Genomic DNA, 15,991 nt, shown 5'->3' on the forward strand with positions numbered 1-15,991 from the left:
GTGCTGATGTTATTCGGTGTGCAGACATTCAACGCTAGGAATGACTTGAGTAAAGTGCTGATGTTATAAGCTGTGCACACACTCAGCGCTCGGAATGACTTGAGTAAAGTACTGATGTTATAAGTTGTGCACACCCTCAACGCTCGGAAAGACTTGAGTAAAGTGCTGATGTTATAAGTCAATCAATCATGGAATTTATATCGCGCACTGCTCACCCGGAAGGGTCTCAAGGCGCTTGGGGGAGGGGGTCTGCTACTGCTCGAACAGCCAGGTCTTGAGCTGTTTCCTGAAGGCGAGGTGGTCCTGGGTCAGCCGTAGGTGGACGGGCAGGGAGTTCCATGTTTTAGCTGCCAGGTAGGAGAAGGATCTTCCTCCGGCGGTGGCTCTATTGATGCGAGGGACGACGGCGAGGGCGAGGTTCGCGGAACGTAGCTGGCGGGTGTGCGAGTAGAAGGTCAGGCGGTCGTTGAGGTACCTTGGGCCCAGGTCGTGGAGGGATTTGTGTGCGTGGGTGAGGAGTCTGAACGTGATCCTCTTGTTGACAGGGAGCCAGTACAGGTCTTTCAGGTGGCTTGAGATGTGGCTGCGTCGGGGGACGTCCAGGACGAGTCGGGCGGAGGCGTTCTGGATACGTTGAAGTCTTTTCTGAAGCTTGGCTGTTGTACCGGCGTAGAGTGTGTTTCCGTAGTCTAGTCTGCTGGTGACGAGGGCCTGGGTGACCGTCTTCCTGGTCTCGGTCGGGATCCATCGGAAGATCTTACGGAGCATGCGGAGGTTGTGGAAGCAAGCTGAGGAGACGGCGTTGACTTGTCTGGTCATCGAGAGGGAGGAGTCCAGGATGACGCCCAAGTTGCGTGCGTGGTCCTTTGGCTTGGGAGCGGTGCCTAGGGCCGGGGGCCACCAAGAGTCGTCCCATGCGGAGGGCGACGGTCCCAGGATGAGAACTTCTGTCTTGTCCGTGTTCAATTTCAGGCGGCTGATGTCCATCCATTTGGCGACGTCTTTCATCCCTTCGTGTAGGCTAGTTTTGGCGGTGTCGGGGTCTCTGGTGAGGGAGAGGATCAGCTGGGTGTCATCGGCGTAGGAGATGACGTTGAGGTTGTGTTGGCGTGCGATGGCAGCGAGGGGTTTCATGTAGATGTTGAAGAGAGTGGGGCTGAGCGATGATCCTTGCGGGACGCCGCAGATGACTTCGGTGGCCTCCGAGAGGAATGGAGGGAGGCGTACTCTCTGTGTTCTGCCGTAGAGGTATGAGATGATCCATTCCAGGGCCTTCCCTTGGATGCCGGTGTCGTTGAGGCGTTGGACTAGGGTGCGGTGGCAGACAGTGTCAAATGCTGCGGAGAGGTCTAGGAGGATGAGTGCCGCTGTTTCACCGTTGTCGAGCAGGGCTCGGATGTCGTCGGTGGCTGCGATGAGGGCGGTCTCGGTGCTGTGGTTGGCTCTGAATCCGGACTGCGATGGGTCGAGGGATCCATTCGTCTCGAGGAAGGCGGCCAGTTGCTTGTTGATGACCTTCTCGATGACTTTGGCAGGGAAGGGAAGGAGCGAGATGGGGCGGAAGTTCTTGAGGTCGGTCGGGTCCGCTGTTGGTTTCTTCAGCAGTGCGCTGAGCTCGGCGTGCTTCCAGCTCTTCGGGAAGGTGGCTGTGTCGAAGGAGGTGTTGATGATGTCTCGGAGGTGGGGTGCGATGGTAGAGGCGGCCTTGTTGAGGACATGGTGGGGGCACGGGTCTGTCGGCGATCCGGAGTGGATGGTGTTCATCATGCGTGTTGTGTCTTCGGGGGTCACCTCGGTCCATGTCTGGAGGATGGCGGCGGGGTGCGTAGGTTCGACCGATGGGTGCGGGGGTGGAACACCGAAGCTGTTGTAGATGTTGGCGATCTTGCAGTGGAAGTACGAGGCGAGGGAGTCGCAGAGGTCCTGTGAGGGAGTGATGTCGTTGTTGCCGGTGCTGGGGTTGGAGAACTCCTTGACGATGTTGAAGAGCTCCTTGCTGTCATGGGCGTTCTTGTCCAGTCGTTCCTTAAGAGATTTCTTCTTGGTTGTGCGGATGAGCTGATGATGTCTGCGGGTGGCGAGTTTGAGGGCGGTCATGTTGTCGGCGGTCTTGTCAAGGAGCCAGGCCTTCTCGAGGGTGCGGCAGGCCTTCTTGGAGTTTTTGAGTTCGTCGGTGAACCAGGGGACCTTCTTGCTTCTGGGCCTGGTGAGTGGGTTCTTCGGTGGGGCGAGGTCGTCGGCACAGGAGGTCAGCCACTGTGTGAGGTCGAGGGCTGCTGTGTTAGGGTCCGTTGTCCTGACAGGTGGGTTCTGGCTGAGGGAGGTGTGGAGCTGGTCGACGGTGATCTTGCTCCAGTTTCTGTGGGGAACCTGCTTCGGGTGGTGGTGGACCGTGTTCTTTTTGAAGCTGAAGTGGACGCAGCTGTGGTCAGTCCAGTGAAGTCCGGTGGAGTGGCTGAAGGTGACGTGCTTGCTGGATGAGAAGAGGGGGTCGAGCGTGTGGCCGGCGTAGTGGGTGGGGGTGTTGACCAGTTGCTTTAGTCCGAGGTTGGCGAGGTTGTCCAGCAGGGCGGTGGTGTTGCGGTCGTTGTTGTTCTCCAGGTGGAAGTTGAGGTCCCCGAGGAGGATGTAGTCGGCGGAGGGGAGGGAGTGGGGGCTGATGAAGTCCGTGATGTCTTCGCAGAACGGAGCGCGTGGTCCCGGGGGTCTGTAGATGAGGGTGCCTCTGAGGGTAGTCTTGGGGTTGGTGTGGATCTGGAAGTGCAGGTATTCGGCGGCGTTGAAAGCGTCGATGGAGTCAGTCGAGATGCGAATGGTGCTTTTGTGAACGATGGCGATGCCCCCTCCGGTCTGGTTGACGCAATCTTTCCTGATGATCTTGTAGCCGTCCGGGATGGCTATGGCGATGTCTGGGGCTGAGGAGGCGTTCATCCAGGTTTCCGTGAGGAAGGCGACGTCTGGAGATGTGGTGTCGAGGAAGTTCCAGAGTTCCACGGCGTGTCTGTGGACGGAGCGGGTGTTGATCAGGATGCACTTGAGGTGGTTGCTGTTGCCCGTCTTGATGGGTACGGTGCCGGTTCGGAGGCAGGAGAAGTTGCAGGATCGGCAGGCGAAGGGTCCATGGGTGCGTCGCGGGGATGCTTGGTAGCACCTGGGGGCTCGGGCGGTGTTGAGTGCGATGAGTGTGGCGGCATCGTAGGTCCTGCGGGGGGGTTGGCGGACGCGGGGGCCAGGGGTTCTGGCGCTGGGCGCCGTCCAGGCGCGGACGGGCGCAGACGGGCTTACCTTTGGCGCACCTTCGGCGCTCAATCGGTGCTCCCGCTGCGCGGTCGCTGAGTGGGCGTTATAAGTAAGGAGCCGGGAGGGAGGGTCAGCTGGGAGGCGGGAGGCTGGGTTGCCAATGGGCAGGGGGGAGAGGCGGGACTGCGGGGTCAGCGGCGGGAAACCAGGAAGGAGAGTGACCGGGGCAGCGGCGGAGGAGAGAAGGCGAGGAGAGTGGACAGCAGCAGCAGGTAGAGAGCAGCGAGCGGAGGGCGGTACCTCCGAGATGCAGAGGTCAGCGCTGGTGAGGAGGAAGCGGCGTCAGCGGGATCAGCAGCGGCAGGCAGGCGTCAGGCAGCAGCAGAGAGAGAGGAGCGACCAAATGGAATGACCTGATAATGTTTAAGCTGTGTACTCACTCAATACTCAGAATACTCAAGTAAAGTGCTGATGTTATAAGTTGTGCACACCTTCAACGTTGGAAATGACTTGAGTAAAGTGCTGATGTTATAAGTTGTGCACACCCTCAACGCTCGGAATGACTTGAGTAAAGTGCTGATGTTATAAGTTGTGCACTCACGCAACACTCGGAATGCTCAAGTAAAGTGCTGATGTTATCAGTGGTGCACACATTCAACACTGGGAATAACTTGCCTAAAGTGCTGATGTTAGAAGTTGAGCACACCCTCAACGCTGGGAATGACATGAGTAAATTGCTGACGTTCTAAGCTGTTCAGACACTCAAAGCTAGGATTGACTTGCTGATGTTATAAATTGTGCACACACTCAACACTCGGAATGAGTTGAGTAAAGTGTTGTTGTTATAAATTGTGAACACACTCAACGCTCGTAATGACGAGTAAAGTGCTGTTGTTATAAGTTGTGCACACTCAACGCTCGGAATGACTTGAGTAAAGTGATGATGTTGTAAGTTGGTCACACACTCAACACTCTGAGTGACTTGAGTAAAGTACTGATGTTATAAGTTGTGCACACACTCAAAAATTGGAATGACTTGCTAATGTTATAAGTTGTGCACACACTCAACACTCTGGATACTCGAGTAAAGTGCTGATGTTATAAGTTGTGCACACCCTCAACGCTGGGAATGATTTGAAAAAAGTGCTGATGTTATAAGTTGTACACACACTCAACGCTCGGAATGACTTGAGTAAAATGCTGATGTTATAAGTTGTGCACACACTCAACGCTTGGAATGACTTGAATATGGTGCTGATGTTATAAGTTGTGCACACACTCAAAGCTCAGAATGATTCAGTAAAGTGCTGATGTTATAATTTGTGCACACACTCAACGCTCAGAATGACTTGAGTAAAGTGCGGTTGTTATAAGTTGTGCACACACTCAACGCTCAGAATGACTTGAGTAAAGTGCTGATGTTGTAAGTTGGTCACACACTCAATGCTCGGAATGACTTGAGAAAAGTACTGTTATAAGTTGTGCACACACTTCACACTTAATGCTCGGAATGACTTGAGTAAAGTGCTGATGTTATAAGTTGGTCACACACTCAACACTCGGAATGACTTGAGTAAAGTGCTGATGTTATAAGCTGTGCACACCCTCAACACTCGAATGACTTGAGGAAAGTGGTGATATTATTAGTTGTGCACACCCTCAACAGTCGGAATGACGAGTACAGTGCTGATGTTACAAGTGGTGCACACACTCAACACTCGGAATTACTTGACTAAAGTGCTGATGTTCTAAGCTGTGCACACCCTCAAAGCTCGGAATGACTTGAGTAAAGTGCTGATGTTATAAGTTGGTCACACACTCAACGCTGGGAATGACTTGAGTAAAGTGCTGATGTTATAAGTTGGTCACACACTCAACGCTGGGAATGACTTGAGTAAAGTGCTGATGTTATAAGTTGTGCACACCCGCAACAGTCGGAATGACTTGAGTAAAGTGCTGATGTTATAAGTTGTGCACACACTCAACACTAGGAATAACTTGAGTAAAGTGCTGATGTTATAAATTGTGCACACCCTCAAAGTTCGGAATGACTTGAGTAAAGTGCTGATGTTTTAAGTTGTGCACACACTCAACACTCGGAATGAATTGAGTAAAGTGCTGCTGTTATAAGCTGTACACACCCCGAAAGCTGGGAATGACTTGAGTAAAGTGCTGAAGATATAAGCTATGCAGGCACTCAAAGCTGGGAATTACTTGATGATGTTATAAGTTGTGCACACACTCTACACACGGAATACTCGAGTAAAGTGCTGATGTTATAAGTTGTGCACATCCTGAAAGCTGGGAATGACTTGAGGAAAGTGCTGAGGTTATAAGCTGTGCAGACACTCAAAGCTGGCAATGACTTCCTGAGGTTATAAGTTGTGCACACCCTCAACACTCAGAACACTCGAGTAAAGTGCTGATGTTATAAGTTGGTCACACACTCAACGCTGGGAATGACTTGAGTAAAGTGCTGATGTTATAAGGTGTGCACACCCTCAACACTCGGAATGACTTGCGTAAAGTGCTGATGTTATAAATTGTGCAGACACTCAATGCTGGGAATGACTTGAGAATAATGCTGATGTTATAAGTTGTGCAGACACTCAACACTAGGAATGACTTGAGTAAAGTGCTGATGTCATAAGGTGTCCACACATTCAACACTCGGAATACTTGAATAAAGTGTTGATGTTACAAGTTGTGCATAACCTCAACACTGGGAATGACTTGAGTAAAGTGCTGATGTTATAAGTTGGTCACACACTCAACGCTGGGAATGACTTGAGTATTTTGCTGATGTTATAAGTTGTGCACACCCTCAACACTCGGAATGACTTGAGTAAAGTGCTGATGTTATAAGTTGGTCACACGCTCAACGCTCGGAATGACTTTTTTAAAGTGCTGATGTTATAAGTTGTGCACACACTCAACACTAGGAATAACTTGAGTAAAGTGCTGATGTTATAAATTGTGCACACCCTCAAAGCTCGGAATGACTTCAGTAACGTGCTGATGTTTTAAGTTGTGCACACACTCAACACTCGGAATAACTTGAGTAAAGTGCTGATGTTATAAATTGTGCACACCCTCAAAGCTCGGAATGACTTCAGTAACGTGCTGATGTTTTAAGTTGTGCACACACTCAACACTCGGAATGACTTGAGTAAAGTGCTGATGTTATAAGTTGTGCACACACTCAACACTAGGAATAACTTGAGTAAAGTGCTGATGTTATAAATTGTGCACACCCTCAAAGCTCGGAATGACTTCAGTAACGTGCTGATGTTTTAAGTTGTGCACACACTCAACACTCGGAATGGATTGAGTAAAGTGCTGATGTTATAAGCTGTGCACACCCCGAAAGCTGGGAATGACTTGAGTAAAGTGCTGAAGACATAAGCTGTGCAGGCACTCAAAGCTGGGAATGACTTGCTGATGTTATAAGTTGTGCACACACTCAACACACAGAATACTTGAGTAAAGTGCTAATGTTATAAATTGTGCACACCCTGATAGCTAGGAATGACTTGAGGAAAGTGCTGAAGTTATAAGCTGTGCAGACACTCAAAGCTGGCACTGACTTCCTGATGTTATAAGTTGTGCACACACTCAACACTCAGAATGACTTGAGTAAAGTGCTGATGTTATAAGTTGTGCAGACACTCAATGCTGCGAATGACTTGAGTAAAGTGCTTATGTTATAAGTTGTGCAGACACTCAATGCTGCGAATGACTTGAGTAAAATGCTGATGTTATAAGTTGTGCAGACACTCAACACTAGGAATGACTTGAGTAAAGTGCTGATGTCATAAGGTGAGCACAAACTCAACACTCGGAATACTCGAGTAAAGTGCTGATGTTATAAGTTGTGCATAACCTCATCGCTGGGAATGACTTGAGTAAAGTGCTGATGTTATAAGTTGTGTAGACAATTAACGCTCGGAATGACTTGAGTAAAGTGCTGATGTTATAATTTGTGGAGAAACTAAAAGCTTGGAATGACCTGCTAGTGTTATAAGTTGTGCACATACTCAACACTCGGAATTACTTGAGTAAAGTGCTGTTATTATAAGATTTGCAGACACTCAACGCTCGTAATGACTTCAGTAAAGTGCTGATGTTATAAGTTGGTCACATACTCAACGCTCGGAATGACTTGCTTAAAGTGATGATGTTATAAATTGTGCACACACTCAACACTGGGAATAACTTGAGTAAAGTGCTGATGTTATAAATTGTGCACACCCTCAAAGCTCGGAATGACATGAGTAAAGTGCTAATGTTATAAGTTGGTCACACACTCAACGCTGGGAATGACCTGAGTAAAGTGCTGATGTTATAAGTTGTGCACACCCTCAATACTTGGAATGACTTGAGTAAAGTACTGATGTTATAAGTTGGTCGCACACTCAACGCTTGGATTGACTTGTTTAAAATGCTGATGTTATAAGTTGTGCACACACTCCACACTAGGAATAACTTGAGTGAAGTGCTGATGTTATGAATTGTGCGCACCCTCAAAGCTCGGAATGACTTGAGTAAAGTGCTGATTTTATAAGTTGGCCACACACTCAATGCTGGGAGTTACTTGAGTAAAGTGCTGATGTTATAAGTTGTGTACACCCTCAACACTCGGAATTACTTGAGTAAAGTGCTGATGTTCTAAGTTGTGCACACACTCAACACTAGGAATAACTTGAGTAAAGTGCTGATGTTATAAATTGTGCACACCCTCAAAGCTCGGAATGAATTGAGTAAAGTGCTGATGTTATAAGCTCTGCACACCCCGAAAGCTGGGAATGACTTGAGTAAAGTGCTGAAGATATAAGCTATGCAGGCACTCAAAGCTGGGAATGACTTGATGATGTTACAAGTTGTGCACACACTCAACACACAGAATACTCGAGTAAAGTGCTGATGTTATAAGTTGTGCACATCCTGAAAGCTGGGAATGACTTGAGGAAAGTGCTGAAGTTATAAGCTGTGCAGACACTCAAAGCTGGCAATGACTTCCTGATGTTATAAGTTGTGCACACTCTCAACACTCAGAATACTTGAGTAAAGTGCTGATGTTATAAGTTGGTCACACACTCAACGCTGGGAATGACTTGAGTAAAGTGCTGATGTTATAAGGTGTGCACACCCTCAACACTCGGAATGACTTGAGTAAAGTGCTGATGTTATAAGTTGTGCAGATACTCAATGCTGGGAATGACTTGAGTAAAATGCTGATGTTATAAGTTGTGCAGACACTCAACACTAGGAATGACTTGAGTAAAGTGCTGATGTCATAAGGTATGCACACACTCAACACTCGGAATACTCGAGTAAAGTGTTGATGTTATAAGTTGTGCATCACCTCAACACTGGGAATGACTTGAGCAAAGTGCTAATGTTATAAGTTGGTCACACACTCAACGCTGGGAATGACTTGAGTATAGTGCTGATGTTATAAGTTGTGCACACCCTCAACACTCGGAATGACTTGAGTAAAGTACAGATGTTATAAGTTGGTCACACACTCAACGCTCGGAATGACTTGTTTAAAGTGCTGATGTTATAAGTTGTGCACGCACTCAACACTAGGAATAATTTGAGTAAAGTGCTGATGTTATAAATTGTGCACACCCTCAAAGCTCGGAATGACTTGAGTAAAGTGGTGATGTTATAAGTTGGTCACACAGTCAACGCAGGCAATGACTTGAGTAAAGTGCTGATGTTATAGGTTGTGCACACCCGCAACAGTCGGAATGATTTGAGTAAAGTGCTGATGTTATAAGTTGTGCACACACTTAACACTAGGAATAACTTGAGTAAAGTGCTGATGTTATAAATTGTGCACACCCTCAAAGTTCGGAATGACTTGAGTAAAGTGGTGATGTTTTAAGTTGTGCACACACTCAACACTCGGAATGAATTGAGTAAAGTGCTGATGTTATAAGCTGTACACACCCCGAAAGCTGGGAATGACTTGAGTAAAGTGCTGAAGATATAAGCTATGCAGGCACTCAAAGCTGGGAATTACTTGATGATGTTATAAGTTGTGCACACACTCAACACACGGAATACTCAAGTAAAGTGCTGATGTTATAAGTTGTGCACATCCTGAAAGCTGGGAATGACTTGAGGAAAGTGCTGAAGTTATAAGCTGTGCAGACACTCAAAGCTGGCAATGACTTCCTGATGTTATAAGTTGTGCACACACTCAACACTCAGAATACTCGAGTAAAGTGCTGATGTTATAAGTTGGTCACACACTCAACACTGGGAATGACTTGAGTAAAGTGCTGATGTTATAAGGTGTGCACACCCTCATCACTCGGAATGACTTGAGTAAAGTGCTGATGTTATAAGTTGTGCAGACACTCAATGCTGGGAATGACTTAAGTAAAATGCAGATGTTATAAGTTGTGCAGACACTCAACACTAGGAATGACTTGAGTAAAGTGCTGATGTCATAAGGTGTCTACACACTCAACACTCGGAATACTTGAATAAAGTGTTGATGTTATAAGTTGTGCATCACCTCAACACTGGGAATGACTTGAGTAAAGTGCTGATGATATAAGTTGGTCACACACTCAACGCTGGGAATGACTTGAGTATAGTGCTGATGTTATAAGTTGTGCACACCCTCAACACTCGGAATGACTTGAGTAAAGTGCTGATGTTATAAGTTGGTCACACGCTCAACGCTTGGAATGACTTGTTTAAAGTGCTGATGTTATAAGTTGTGCACACACTCAACACTAGGAATAACTTGAGTAAAGTGCTGATGTTATAAATTGTGCACACCCTCAAAGCTCGGAATGACTTGAGTAAAGTGCTGATGTTATAAGTTGGTCACACACTCAAGGCTGTGAATGACTTGAGTAAAGTGCTGATGTTATAAGTTGTGCACACCCGCAACAGTCGGAATGACTTGAGTAAAGTGCTGATGTTATAAGTTGTGCACACACTCAACACTAGGAATAACTTGAGTAAAGTGCTGATGTTATAAATTGTGCACACCCTCAAAGTTCGGAATGACTTGAGTAAAGTGCTGATGTTTTAAGTTGTGCACACACTCAACACTCGGAATGAATTGAGTAAAGTGCTGATGTTATAAGCTCTGCACACCCCGAAAGCTTGGAATGACTTGAGTAAAGGGCTGAAGATATAAGCTATGCAGGAACTCAAAGCTGGGAATGACTTGATGATGTTATAAGTTGTGCAGACACTCAACACACGGAATACTCGAGTAAAGTGCTGATGTTATAAGTTGTGCACATCCTGAAAGCTGGGAATGACTTGAGGAAAGTGCTGAAGTTATAAGCTGTGCAGGCACTCAAAGCTGGCAATGACTTCCTGATGTTATAAGTTGTGCACACACTCAACACTCAGAATACTCGTGTAAAGTGCTGATGTTATAAGTTGGTCACACACTCAACGCTGGGAATGACTTGAGTAAAGTGCTGATGTTATAAGGTGTGCACACCCTCAACACTCGGAATGACTTGAGTAAAGTGCTGATGGTATAAGTTGTGCAGATACTCAATGCTGGGAATGACTTGAGTAAAATGCTGATGTTGTAAGTTGTGCAGACACTCAACACTAGGAATGACTTGAGTAACGTGCTGATGTCATAAGGTATGAATACACTCAACACTCGGAATACTCGAGTAAAGTGTTGATGTTATAAGTTGTGCATCACCTCAACACTGGGAATGACTTGAGTAAAGTGCTGATGTTATAAGTTGGTCTCACACTCAACGCTGGGAATGACTTGAGTATAGTGCTGATGTTATAAATTGTGCACACCCTCAACACTCGGAATGACTTGAGTAAAGTGCAGATGTTATAAGTTGGTCACACACTCAACGCTGGGAATGACTTGAGTAAAGTGCTGATGTTATAAGTTGTGCACACCCGCAACAGTCGGAATGACTTGAGTAAAGTGCTGATGTTATAAGTTGTGCACATACTCAAGACTAGGAATAACTTGAGTAAAGTGCTGATGTTATAAATTGTGCACACCCTCAAAGTTCTGAATGACTTGAGTAAAGTGCTGATGTTTTAAGTTGTGCACACACTCAACACTCTGAATGAATTGAGTAAAGTGCTGCTGTTATAAGCTGTACACACCCCGAAAGCTGGGAATGACTTGAGTAAAGTGCTGAAGATATAAGCTATGCAGGCACTCAAAGCTGGGAATTACTTGATGATGTTATAAGTTGTGCACTCACTCAACACACGGAATACTCGAGTAAAGTGCTGATGTTATAAATTGTGCACATCCTGAAAGCTGGGAATGACTTGAGGAAAGTGCTGAAGTTATAAGCTGTGCAGACACTCAAAGCTGGCAATGACTTCCTGATGTTATAAGTTGTGCACACACTCAACACTCAGAATACTCGAGTAAAGTGCTGATGTTATAAGTTGGTCACACACTCAACGCTGGGAATTACTTGAGTAAAGTGCTGATGTTATGAGGTGTGCACACCCTCAACACTCGGAATGACTTGAGTAAAGTGCTGCTGTTATAAGTTGTGCAGACACTCAACACTAGGAATGACTTGAGTAAAGTGCTGATGTCATAAGGTGTCCACACATTCAACACTCGGAATACTTGAATAAAGTGTTGATGTTACAAGTTGTGCATCACCTCAACACTGGGAATGACTTGAGTAAAGTGCTGATGTTATAAGCTGTGCACACCCTCAACACTCGAATGACTTGAGTAAAGTGGTGATATTATTAGTTGTGCACACCCTCAACGGTCGGAATGATGAGTACAGTGCTGATGTTACAAGTGGTGCACACACTCAACACTCGGAATTACTTGACTAAAGTGCTGATGTTCTAAGCTGTGCACACCCTTAATGCTGGGAATGGCTTGAGTAAAGTGCTGAAGTTATAAGCTGTTCCAACACTCAAAGCTGGGATTGACTTGCTGATGTTATAAGTCGTGCACACATTCTACACTCGGAATGACTTTAGTAAAGTGCTGATTTTTTAAGCTGTCACACACTCAACGCTTGGAATGACTTGAGTAAAGTGTTGATGATATAAGTTGTGCACACACTCAATGCTCAAATGACTTGAGGAAGGTGCTGATGTTATAAGTTGTGCAGACACTCAACGCGGGGAAAGACTTGCTAATGTTATAAGTTGTGCACACACTGAACACTCGGAATACTCGAGTAGAGTGCTGATGTTATAAGTTGTGCACACCCTCAACGCTGGGAATGACTTGAGAAAGTGGTGATGTTATAAGTTGCACACACACTCAACGCTCGGAATGACTTGTTTAAAGTGCTGATGTTATAAGTTGTGCACACACTCAACACTAGGAATAACTTGAGTAAAGTGCTGATGTTATAAATTGTGCACACCCCCAAAGCTCAGAATGACTTGAGTAAAGTGCTGATGTTATAAGTTGGTCACACACTCAACGCTGGGAATGACTTGAGTAAAGTGCTGATGTTATAAGTTGTGCACACCCTCAACGCTGGGAATGACTTGAGAAAGTGGTGATGTTATAAGTTGCACACACACTCAACGCTCGGAATGACTTGTTTAAAGTGCTGATGTTATAAGTTGTGCACACACTCAACACTAGGAATAACTTGAGTAAAGTGCTGATGTTATAAATTGTGCACACCCCCAAAGCTCAGAATGACTTGAGTAAAGTGCTGATGTTATAAGTTGGTCACACACTCAACGCTGGGAATGACTTGAGTAAAGTGCTGATGTTATAAGTTGTGCACACCCGCAACAGTCGGAATGACTTGAGTAAATTGCTGATGTTATAAGTTGTGCACACACTCAACACTAGGAATAACTTGAGTAAAGTGCTGATGTTATAAATTGTGCACACCCTCAAAGTTCGGAATGACTTGAGTAAAGTGCTGATGTTTTAAGTTGTGCACACACTCAACACTCGGAATGAATTGAGTAAAGTGCTGATGTTATAAGCTGTACACACCCCGAAAGCTGGGAATGACTTGAGTAAAGTGTTGAAGATATAAGCTATGCAGGCACTCAAAGCTGGGAATTACTTGATGATGTTATAAGTTGTGCACACACTCAACACACGGAATACTCGAGTAAAGTGCTGATGTTATAAGTTGTGCAGATCCTGAAAGCTGGGAACGACTTGAGGAAAGTGCTGAAGTTATAAGCTGTGCAGACTCTCAAAGCTAGCAATGACTTCCTGATGTTATAAGTTGTGCACACACTCAACACTCAGAATACTCGAGTAAAGTGCTGATGTTATAAGTTGGTCACACACTCAACACTGGGAATGACTTGAGTAAAGTGCTGATGTTATAAGGTGTGCACACCCTCAACACTCGGAATGACTTGAGTAAAGTGCTGATGTTATAAGTTGTGCAGACACTCAATGCTGGGAATGACTTGAGTAAAATGCTGATGTTATAAGTTGTGCAGACACTCAACACTAGGAATGACTTGAGTAAAGTGCTGATGTCATAAGGTGTCCACACACTCAACACTCGGAATACTTGAATAAAGTGTTGATGTTATAAGTTGTGCATCACCTCAACACTGGGAATGACTTGAGTAAAGTGCTGATGTTATAAGTTGGTCACACACTGAACGCTGGGAATGACTTGAGTATAGTGCTGATGTTATAAGTTGTGCACACCCTCAACACTCGGAATGACTTGAGTAAAGTGCTGATGTTATAAGTTGGTCACACGCTCAACGCTCGGAATGACTTGTTTAAAGTGCTGATGTTATAAGTTGTGCACACACTCAACACTAGGAATAACTTGAGTAAAGTGCTGATGTCATAAATTGTGGACACCCTCAAAGCTCGGAATGACTTGAGTAAAGTGCTGATGTTATAAGTTGGTCACACACTCAAGGCTGTGAATGACTTGAGTAAAGTGCTGATGTTATAAGTTGTGCACACCCGCAACAGTCGGAATGACTTGAGTAAAGTGCTGATGTTATAAGTTGTGCACACACTCAACACTAGGAATAACTTGAGTAAAGTGCTGATGTTATAAATTGTGCACACCCTCAAAGTTCGGAATGACTTGAGTAAAGTGCTGATGTTTTAAGTTGTGCACACACTCAACACTCGGAATGAATTGAGTAAAGTGCTGATGTTATAAGTTGTACACACCCCGAAAGCTGGGAATGACTTGAGTAAAGTGCTGAAGATATAAGCTGTGCAGGCACTCAAAGGTGGGAATGACTTGCTGATGTTATAAGTTGTGCACACACTCAACACACGGAATACTCAAGTAAAGTGCTGATGTTATAAGTTGTGCACACCCCGAAAGCTGGGAATGACTTGAGGAAAGTGCTGATGTTATAAGTTGTGTACACCCTCAACACTCGGAATGACTTGAGTAAAGTGCTGATGTTATAAGTTGTGCACACACTCAACACTAGGAATAACTTGAGTAAAGTGCTGATGTTATAAATTGTGCACACCCTCAAAGCTCGGAATGACTTGAGTAAAGTGCTGATGTTTTAAGTTGTGCACACACTCAACACTCGGAATGAATTGAGTAAACTGCTGATGTTATAAGCTCTGCACACCCCGAAAGCTGGGAATGACTTGAGTAAAGTGCTGAAGATATAAGCTATGCAGGCACTCAAAGCTGGGAATGACTTGATGATGTTATAAGTTGTGCACACACTCAACACACGGTATACTCGAGTAAAGTGCTGATGTTATAAGTTGTGCACATCCTGAAAGCTGGGAATGACTTGAGGAAAGTGCTGAAGTTATAAGCTGTGCAGACACTCAAAGCTGGCAATGACTTCCTGATGTTATAAGTTGTGCACACACTCAACACTCAGAATACTCGAGTAAAGTGCTGATGTTATAAGTTGGTCACACACTCAACGCTGGGAATGACTTGAGTAAAGTGCTGATGTTATAAGGTGTGCACACCCTCAACACTCGGAATGACTTGAGTAAAGTGCTGATGTTATAAGTTGTGCAGATACTCAATGCTGGGAATGACTTGAGTAAAATGCTGATGTTATAAGTTGTGCAGACACTCAACACTTGGAATGACTTGAGTAAAGTGCTGATGTCATAAGGTATGAATACACTCAACACTCGGAATACTCGAGTAAAGTGTTGATGTTATAAGTTGTGCATCACCTCAACACTGGGAATGACTTGAGTAAAGTGCTGATGTTATAAGTTGGTCACACACTCAACGCTGGGAATGACTTGAGTATAGTGCTGATGTTATAAATTGTGCACACCCTCAACACTCGGAATGACTTGAGTAAAGTGCAGATGTTATAAGTTGGTCACACACTCAACGCTGGGAATGACTTGAGTAAAGTGCTGATGTTATAAGTTGTGCACACACTCAACACTAGAAATAACTTGAGTAAAGTGCTGATGTTATAAATTGTGCACACCCTCAAAGTTCTGAATGACTTGAGTAAAGTGCTGGTGTTTTAAGTTGTGCACACACTCAACACTCGGAATGAATTGAGTAAAGTGCTGCTGTTATAAGCTGTACACACCCCGAAAGCTGGGAATGACTTGAGTAAAGTGCTGAAGATATAAGCTATGCAGGCACTCAAAGCTGGGAATTAGTTGATGATGTTATAAGTTGTGCACACACTCAACACACGGAATACTCGAATAAAGTGCTGATGTTATAAGTTGTGCACATCCTGAAAGCTGGGAATGACTTGAGGAAAGTGCTGAAGTTATAAGCTGTGCAGACACTCAAAGCTGGCAATGACTTCCTGATGTTAT

The sequence above is a fragment of the Pleurodeles waltl genome, chromosome 2_2, assembly GCF_031143425.1.
Source record: "Pleurodeles waltl isolate 20211129_DDA chromosome 2_2, aPleWal1.hap1.20221129, whole genome shotgun sequence".
NCBI classification, from domain to species: domain Eukaryota; kingdom Metazoa; phylum Chordata; class Amphibia; order Caudata; family Salamandridae; genus Pleurodeles; species Pleurodeles waltl.